The sequence below is a fragment of the Chionomys nivalis genome, chromosome 18, assembly GCF_950005125.1.
Source record: "Chionomys nivalis chromosome 18, mChiNiv1.1, whole genome shotgun sequence".
NCBI classification, from domain to species: domain Eukaryota; kingdom Metazoa; phylum Chordata; class Mammalia; order Rodentia; family Cricetidae; genus Chionomys; species Chionomys nivalis.
The window spans coordinates 9,884,206-9,893,354 of NC_080103.1; positions in this window are offsets into that span (position 1 = coordinate 9,884,206).

The following is a 9,149-nucleotide window of genomic DNA, read 5'->3' on the forward strand; positions in this document are numbered from 1 at the left end:
TTTCAGTGTATTCACCCCAGTCCTTCCCCTAACTCCCCTTACTTTGTGTCCTCCTTATTTTACTTTATATTATTGTAGTGTATGGACTTGGGTGTTTTGCTTGTTTGGTTTGGGTTTTTCTAGACAGGGTTTCTCTGTGGGACAGCCCTAGCTCTTGTAAAGGTTGTTCCACGAGAACAAGAGATTGTTTTATAGGCTGGCATCAAACTCACAGAGATCCGCCTGCCTCTGCCTCCCAAGGGCTGGGATTAAAGGCGTGCGCCACCACCGCCCGACGGGGCTTGGGTGTTTTGTCTGCACCTCTGTGCACCATTTGTGTGCCTAGCACCCACAGAGGCCCGAAGAGGTTGCACATGGGTGCCGGGAATGAACGCCAGGTCTTCAGGAAGAGCAGCAAGAGCTCCGGGTCACCGAGCCATCTCTCCAGCTCCTCTCTTATTTTCTAATAAACCGTCACCTCTTCTTCATTGCTGTCCAGTTATGCCCCGGTGTGGGGCCATCCATGAGAGCATGGTCAGCCAACAGGAGCCCCTTCAAGAAACCTGTCACCCCCGCCCCAGAAGCCCTCCGTCCACTGTCCACATAGCTCTTCACCTAGGGGTGGGGCCTGTAAACCCCTCCCCACGCCCTGCTGGATTACTAACTGGCTTTGACTTTAGGAAGACCACCACCACGTGCTGCTCTGCAGTCACTGGTGCAGCGGGCCCATCCGTAAGACGTCTCTTTGCTCCTGTCCTCCCTGACCTGTGACTCATTCAGCCTCCCTGAGCCTCGGGAAGGAGTGTGATACAGATGTTCCATTCGTGACTGATAACTCCACTGAGCTCGTGTAGGAACCACTGTGCACCATGAGGAGGTGCGAGAGCTGCCCTTAACCCATGGCTATAAAGGCTTGAATCTAAAGGGTCCTTTGATGCTATATCCATTTAGCAGAATATTAGCCGTATGTTCATCCGGGGGCGTGTGAGCTCCCAAACCGTGGGTTCTTGATCATGCTTACAGTACCAGACATGAGATTCCTCTTGTGAGGGAGGCCTTAAATGCAATCAGAAAGTGATAGGTTACCCCCATAACATCCGTGCCACCATTGTGCCCATCTGGGCACACTTGTCTGTATTGCAGTTTGCAAAGGGCCCAGCTGGGTAAGGCTGTTGACTTGCCCCCCAAAGCCAGAACATGCTAATACTGATAAGAATATGTCTTTAAAACACCCAAAGGCCCGTGAGTGACTGCTTCTGACCTGGCAAGCAGGAGCTGTCCACATGGCCCATGTTGCTCACTGACCTGTGCAAACCTCCAGTGAGGAAAGTGAGCTCTGGCGAAGGACTCTAGCTCTTAGACGTGATGCCGCAGCACCAGACTGGATGCTGGGCTCCCCTGGGAGCAGGACTGGACCAATGACAAACCGTCCACAGGAACCGGTGTTTGTGTGGGCTAGCTGCCTGCTCCTGAGCATGGACTCCAAGGAGCTCACGCCGCATCCGCAGACACCGGCCCAGCCCTGTGCTGCTGCACTGATCACAGCAGCCAGGGTGGAAACAGCCCAGATGAGGGCCTGGAGAATGGCGTATGTGTGCGTAGAGTGGAGCTGATTCAGCCATGAACGAGAATGAAATCATGTCAGGAAAGACAGGGATTACATTTTCTCCCCCCACACACATTTGATGTGAAGGGGCCTGTTTGGGAAGGGGGGGTCAGCAGGAGAGGGGAGGGGGATGTATGTAAGGTACATGTATAATACATGCATGAATGAAAATCCCATAATGAAATCATTGCTTTGTGCAACGAATCTATGCTAATCATTTTATTTATTTTTATTTTGTTGTTTTTTTTTGTGACAGGTTTCTCTGTACTAATCGTTTTAAAAGAAGAAAAATGGACTTCTTTTTTTTTTTTTGAAGCAGGGTCTCATGTATTCTTGTCTGGCCTAGAACTCACTAGGTAGCCAAGGATAACTTTACACTTCTGATCCACCTGCCTCTGCTTCTCAAGGGCTAGGGTTACAGGTGTGTGCACTGTACCGAGTCTGTATGGTGCTGGCACACAGACACAGCGTTTGTGCATGCCAGGCTGGCTAGAGCTGCTGCCTCTGTTAGATTATTATTATATTTATTAAGTCTATTAAAATCTAAACCTTATTAAATCTATTAGAAAATTTAGCTGGGGAAGACTGAGACGAATAGAAGTTACATAGTAGATCAACTTTTCTCAGCTCAGTCCTGGACTCCCTCCTTGGACCACGCACTCAGCATCAGCATCCTTTTGTGTATTTGAAACAAAATTTCAACATTAGCCCAGGCTGGCCCGGAGCTTCCTGTCCTCCCACTCAGCCTCTTGAAGACCAGGAGTGACCATTCCGTGCATCACTAGACAGTATGCATTATTATTTTCAAAATTGCATTTACTTTTAAAATTATTTTTCAGCTTTATGCATTTGTTTGTGGGAGGGGGCACATTCACATACGCGCAGATGCTCTGGAGCCAGAAGAGAGCCGGTGCCAGGCTGCTCAGAGGGGTAGGTGCTGCCATCTGGAACTGGGTCCTCTGCAAGAGCCGTGCCGAGCCATGAATCCAGCCCCTGCAACAAAACCGTATTACATATGCGGTACATTTGTGTGTCTGTGTGTGCGCGCACACGTGTATGCAGCTGTACACACGCGTGCAGTTGTGTGGGAGTGGAGGACAGAGGACAGTCTTGGGGAATCAATTCACTCCCTCGGCCGTGGTCAGTCCCGGAGACTGTGCTCCGTTCTTCAAGCTGGAGGGAGATGACCTTACCCTGAGTTATTCCGATCCCTGCTTATGCTTTTAACTAGAGCCCAAATTCAGATAACATCACAATGGGGCATGGTGCTGCACACCGTAATCCCGGCACTTGGGAGGTGTGTGAGCAGGAAGCTCAAGAAGTCAGAGCCATCCTTGGCTACAGGAAGTCTGAAGCCAGTCTGGGCCCCGTGAAACCCTGGAGAGAGAATTTTAAAACCTATGAAGGAGGGGTTTTTGGCAGAGACCACAAACGGTGACTCAGGCCACCCCATGTGGACGCTACCTCAGCTGTGTAAAGGAAAGTCCTGGCAATACCCAGTTGTCGTGGGTGTCGCTTTGACCTTAAGGGTCATGTCAAAACGCTTTTTATGATTAGGGAGATCTGAGTCATTGTCCCACTTCCCCTGTTGAATTTCTGAGTCACTTCCTCTTCTATTGACCCAAACTTACAAGAAAAACCCTGATGGGTGTGGTAGAACATGCCTGTAACAGCAGCTACTTAGAAGCTGGAGGCAGGGGGATGACTTGAGACCGGTTTGTGGTCTGCCTGGGCAACACAGTGAGGTCTGAGAAGAGAACAGGGGAGGGGCGAGGAGGACAAGGCAGGAGATGCAGAGCTTCTGGCAGTGACACACGAGTCCCCAGGCTCAGTGCCACAGCCGGGGAGTGCTGAGGATGTGGCTCCGTCGGTCAAGTGCCTTCCTGGCATACAGAAAACTTAGAGTCAGCTGCCTGCACCATCTTCTGGGGGTGTTGGCACTCGACTACAATCTCAGCACTCAGAAGGTGGGGCAGCTGAGCTCAGAAGCTTAGCAGCATTGTCAGTTCTAGGCCTGCCCAATAAAGCAGAAAAGCAAGACAAGGGACTGTCTAAAAGTACAGGTCTTTGAGAATTTGGGAACTAGTAGGGGATCAGAGGTCAGAGTCGTCACTACAGATGATGTAAACAAGGTTGAGAAATCACTCCATTGTCGTGGCCTCTGACACGTAACTTCTTCTAACCAGACCCTCTCCCCTAGAACAGCTGACTTTTTAAAATATGTCTACAATTTTATGTACATGTATATATGTATGTCTGTGTTGAAATATGTGTACGTGAGTGCAGGTGCCCTTGGGGGCCAGGAGGGAGCATTGCGTCCCATGATCCTGAGCCGCCACACCACGCTCAAGTCCTCTGGATAGAACAGGAAGTAGCTTAACCATTGAGTTCTCTCTCCAGCCCCTGAATGACTGGTTCAGGTCTGTGTTTTGAGACAGAATTTTGCCCTGGCCTTGCAGCGCAGTCTTGCTGCTTCAGCCTCCGGGTGCTAGAATCACAGACACCCACCGCTGGACCCCAGCTCTGGGTGCTAGAATCACAGACACCTACCACTGGAGCCCAGCTCCAGGTGCTAGAATCACAGATGTCCACCACTGGAGCCCAGCTCTGGGTGACCGCATCCAAGGCAAAGGTAGGCCTGTGGCCTGTGGTGGGAACTGACTCAGGAATTTCTCACTTGATCACATGCTGTACCCCAGGCTTCAGTGTAGTCTACTTTTATTAGAAATAAACCACAGAAGCCAAGCGGTGGCACACGCCTTTAGCCGGGCGGTGGTGGTGCACGCCATTAATCCCAGCACTCGGGAGGCAGAGGCAGGAGGATCTCTGTGAGTTCGAGGCCAGCCTGGTTTACAAGAGCTAGTTCCAGGACAGGCACCAAAAACTACAGAGAAACCCTGTCTCGAAAATCCAAAAAAAAAAAAAAAAAAAAAAAAGAGGGAGAGAAAGAAAAGAAACTGTACAGGGAGCATCTCTTACTGAGCCAGCTGGGATTTGTCAGTCTTTTGATTCCAAGGGCTGCCCTGTGCCCTTCAGGATGTTTACCAACACAACCAGCCGAGTGTGACCGCTCACACCTGCAACCTCAGTACTCTAGAGGCAGAGGCCGGAAGATTGCCAAGTTCAAGGTTAGTCTGGACTACCATCTTCCCAACCCAGCCAGGGCTACAGGACGAGAACCTGCCTCAAGAAAGGGGAAAACCAGAAAAGCCATCAAACATTGCCAAATGTCCCTAGTAAGGGAGTACCTCTGTGCCTGCCTCTCTTCCCACGCCCTCAGGGACCGCCTCACCATCACGCGGGACTTTCCCAAGGCTGTACTGACCCCTCTGCTAGAGGGGCAGGGGTTGATCCCCAGGGCCCACACGGCAGCTCATGCCTGTCACTGCAGTCCCCCGGGACACGATGCCCTTTTCTGGCTGCTGAAGCAAACACTTCCAGACATACATCCAGACATACACCCTTACAGAGAAAAAAAAAAAGAAGATGGAAGTCTCTCCTCTTCCTCTCCTCAGTGGGTGGCCTCGAAAGTGGCAGCTGGGGTGAAAATGGGAAGCCACAGCTTCTGCCCTTCCTCTTGCTCACGCAGGGGATCCCCCAACTGGATAAAAGTTTACATAATTGGTAAAAATAACACAAAGCATTTGCAAAACATAGCCTTACCTGTGAGGGCTATAGATCACAGTCAGGGCCGTGACCCTTCTGGACCGGGTAGTTCATATAGGTCAGCACACAGTGCTTGCCTAAGGCAGGAGCTGGCCTGTGATCCCAGCACTCAGGACACAGAGGAAGGATAACTGAGAGTTCAAGGCTGCTTAGACTACGTGAAATGCCATCCCCCCCCCCCAAAAAAAAAGACAAAGGATGAAAAAGTGTCTTCCTGAGGTTCTGGTTTTGATCCTCAGAACCAGAAAAAAAAAGCCCCTTCTTGCTGTGGGTGTGGTGGCACACATCTTTAATCTTAGCACTCGGAAGGCAGAGGCAGGTGGATCTCTGTGAGTTCTAGGCCAGCCTGGTCTACAGAGCTAGTTCCAGGTCAGCCAGGGCTTTAGAGAGAGACCCTGTCTCAAAATAAACAAAAACAAAACAAAAAAGTACCTACCTTTCTTACCATGAGAGGCTGTAAAGATAGACCAAGAAAACTGCCTTAGATTAGATTATGTAGAGATATAAACTTTTTTCTTCCTTTTTGAGATGATGTGTTACCATGCCCAGCAAGATTTTTGTTGTTTTGTTTTGTTGGAGTTGAGACAGGATCTCATGACTGTGAAGCCCTGACTGGCCTCGAACCACAAAGATCCACCTGCCCTGTGTCCCAAGTCTAGGATTAAAGGTGTGCGCCACCACGCAGGACTCCTGCAAGGTCTGTTAATAAAGGTCTAAGCCTGAGGGCTGAGCGAGGCAGAGGCTCCAGTGAGGTGCATGGGGAGCGGGGCTGCAGGCTCCTCTGGGGCACACACACCGTTTTCCTGTGCATTCTTCTTGACTCAGGAGGACCACTTACTTTCCCTAGCCTGTACTTATTTATGCCCTTGGTCACACTTAAGCAACTCAAGTTGTGCAGTCATAGGAAGACAGGAAACAGATGGTTGCTATAGAGACGTCTAAATACACACTGAAACATGCAGCAGGCTGGAGAGCAGTTTCTGGGTTTTGCTTCGACTTACTTTTCCCCCTCTTGATCTGCTATTTTTCCATCTCTTCTTTTTTGTTTTGTTTTGTTTGGAGGGTGTTTTTTGTTGTTTTGTTTTGTTTCTCTTGTAGCCCTGGCTGTCCTGGAAGTCACCAGGCTGGCCCTGCCTCCTGAGTGCTGGGATTAAAGCTGGACCCCACCACCGTCAGCTTTTAGTCACATATTTTATTGTTGTTCTTTTTGGTACTTTTTGGTTTTTGTTGTTGTTGTTGTTGTTTGGTTTTTCGAGACAGGGTTTCTCTGTGGTTTTGGAGCCTGTCCTGGAACTCGCTCTGTAGACCAGCTGGCCTCAAACTCACAGAGCTCTGCCTGCCTCTGTCTCCCGAGTGCTGGGATTAAAGGCGTGCGCCACCACCGCCCAGCTTTTATGCACATTTTTATACTTTACATTCCTGACCCCCTGTGCTGGTTCCCAACTCCCTAGCACTGACCTGACCACTTCTTTTCCTTTGGAATCGCAGTTTAAACAGAATTCCTGGAGGTCTGGGAGAGGGAAATTAATAACAGCAAATATAATGAAATACATATATGGAAATAATGAAATCCATTACTTTGCCTGCTAATTAAAAAACAACATGTGGAAGCCAGAAGTAGTGGCGCACGCCTTTAATCCCAGCGTTTAGGAAGCTGGGGTGGTGGCGCACACCTTTAATCCCAGCGTTTAGGAGGCAGAGGCAGGCGGATCTCTGAGAGTTCCAGGCTAGCCTAGTTTGCAGAGCAAGTTCTAGGACAGTCAGAGCTATGTAGAGACCCTTTCTCAAAACAACTTGGGCTAGCTATGGTGGCACCTTCAATCCCAGTACCACAGAAGCAGTCTGCATAGCGGGCTTCAGAGCAGCCAAGCATACATAGTGAACCCTGCTTTGTTTTGTTTTATTCAAAAAAAAAAAAAAAATTAAAGGCCTGGCGGTGGTGGCGCACGCCTTTAATCCCAGCACTTGGGAGGCAGAGGCAAGCGGATCTCTGTGAGTTTGAGGCCAGCCTGGTCTACAAAGTGAGCTCCAGGACAGCCAGGACTGTTAAACAGAAAAACTCTGAGCCCTGTCTTGAAAAAGCAACAAGAACAAAAAAACAAAGTCAACAAAAAAGCATTAATTAGCCAATAGTTGTGGTGCACACTTTTAATGCCAGCACTGCAGAGACAGAGACGGGATTCTGTGAGTTGGAGGCCACAGAAGGTGTTTCAAACAACTCAGGGCTCCATATAGTGAGGCCCTGACTCAGAACAAGCGTATGCGGCCTTCCCTACTGGTGGTCTTTATAAGTTTCTGACTAATGAACTCACAGCCACTCTCTGGGAATCCCGGATGGACCTAGCCAATGTCCATCATCCTGGCCAGGAATTAATCAAGTTTGCTTCAAATTTGACTAAAAATCAAAAGCATTAATTAACTGGACGTGTTGACTTAGGCTTGCACTCCCAACCCTCAGAGGTAAAGGCAAAGGATCATAAATTCAAGGTCCAGGCAGCAAGATCTCTCAGCATGCAGAGTCACTCACTGGAGCCTGAGGGTGTGAGTTCACCCCTGAACCCACAGAGTAGAGTGGGGACCCCCACCCAGTCAGTGGCGCCCTCCTCGCACACACAGCAGACCACTGAAAGGACATTCTGGGCTACAGGGAATTTGGGGCTCATTTGGGCTATGTGACCTCGTCTGAAAACATGTCACTCTCTCCTGCCTACAGAAGGGGACAAAGGGAGCAACATTTTTCAGGGTTGTGGCTTTTGCACTGTACAAACCCTATTCAAGGGGCCGGCTGCATGCATAGCAGGCTGTTACTGTACTACTGCAGGGTTTGTTGGTGTGGCGTCTATGGAAGCTTTTAGAAAATCAAACACACCAGGTGGTGGTGGTACATGCCTTTAATCCCAGCACTCAGAAGGCAGAGGCAGGTGGATGTTTGTGAGTTTGAGGCCAACCTGATCTACAAGAGCTAGTTTCAGGACAGGCTGCAAAGCTACAGAGAAACCCTGTCTTGAAAAACAGAGAGAGAGAGAGAGAGAGAGAGAGAGAGAGAGAGAGAGAAAGAAAATCAAACACATAATCTTTTTGTGTGTGTGTGTATTTTCTTTCTTTGGGAGGGGGTGGGCAGGGATTTTTTTCTTTTCTTTTTTGGTTTTTTGAGACAGGGTTTCTCTGTGTAGCTTTGGAGCCTGTCCTGGCACTAGCTCTTGTAGACCAGGCTGGCCTCGAACTCACAGAGATCTGCCTCCTGAGTGCTGGGATTAAAGGCATGCACCACCACTGCCAAGGGCAGGGACGTTTGTTCCCGTTTAATAAGGTCCCACATAGGCCAAGCTGGATGACCTGGAGCCTCCGAGCCTCTTGTCTCCATCTCTCCAATCCTGGGATTCCAGGCATATGCTCCCATACCTCATTATGGAACGCTACAGGTCAGACCCAGGGCTTCCTGGATGCTAAGTGAGCGCTCTTCCTGGAGCACCGCAGCACAGCCCTTGTATTTCATGATCCCAGCGGACAGGTAACTCCACCCTAGAAGCAGGTTAAGAGTTTCTCTTCTTCAATTTGATGACCATCTGTGACTAGGCCTGGAAAGCGTCTGGACACTGGAGGAAGGAAGAGGGAGGGACAGGAGTTAGGCTTGATAAGGGAGATTGTTTTACATGCAAAGTGTTCACGGGGAGCCAGTGAGGCTGCTTAGCATGGAGAAGTGCTTGCTGCTGAGCCTGATGACCTGGGTTTGAGCCCTGTGACCACCCACATGGTAGAACTCGAGAACCAACGCCCACACATTGTCCTCTGCACAGCCTCCATGCATTCAGTCTTGTGTAATAAACTTTTAAAAATTAAAACGTCTGTTTCAGCTGTGGAACCAAGACATACAAGCATGACTTCCAGCGGGAAACAC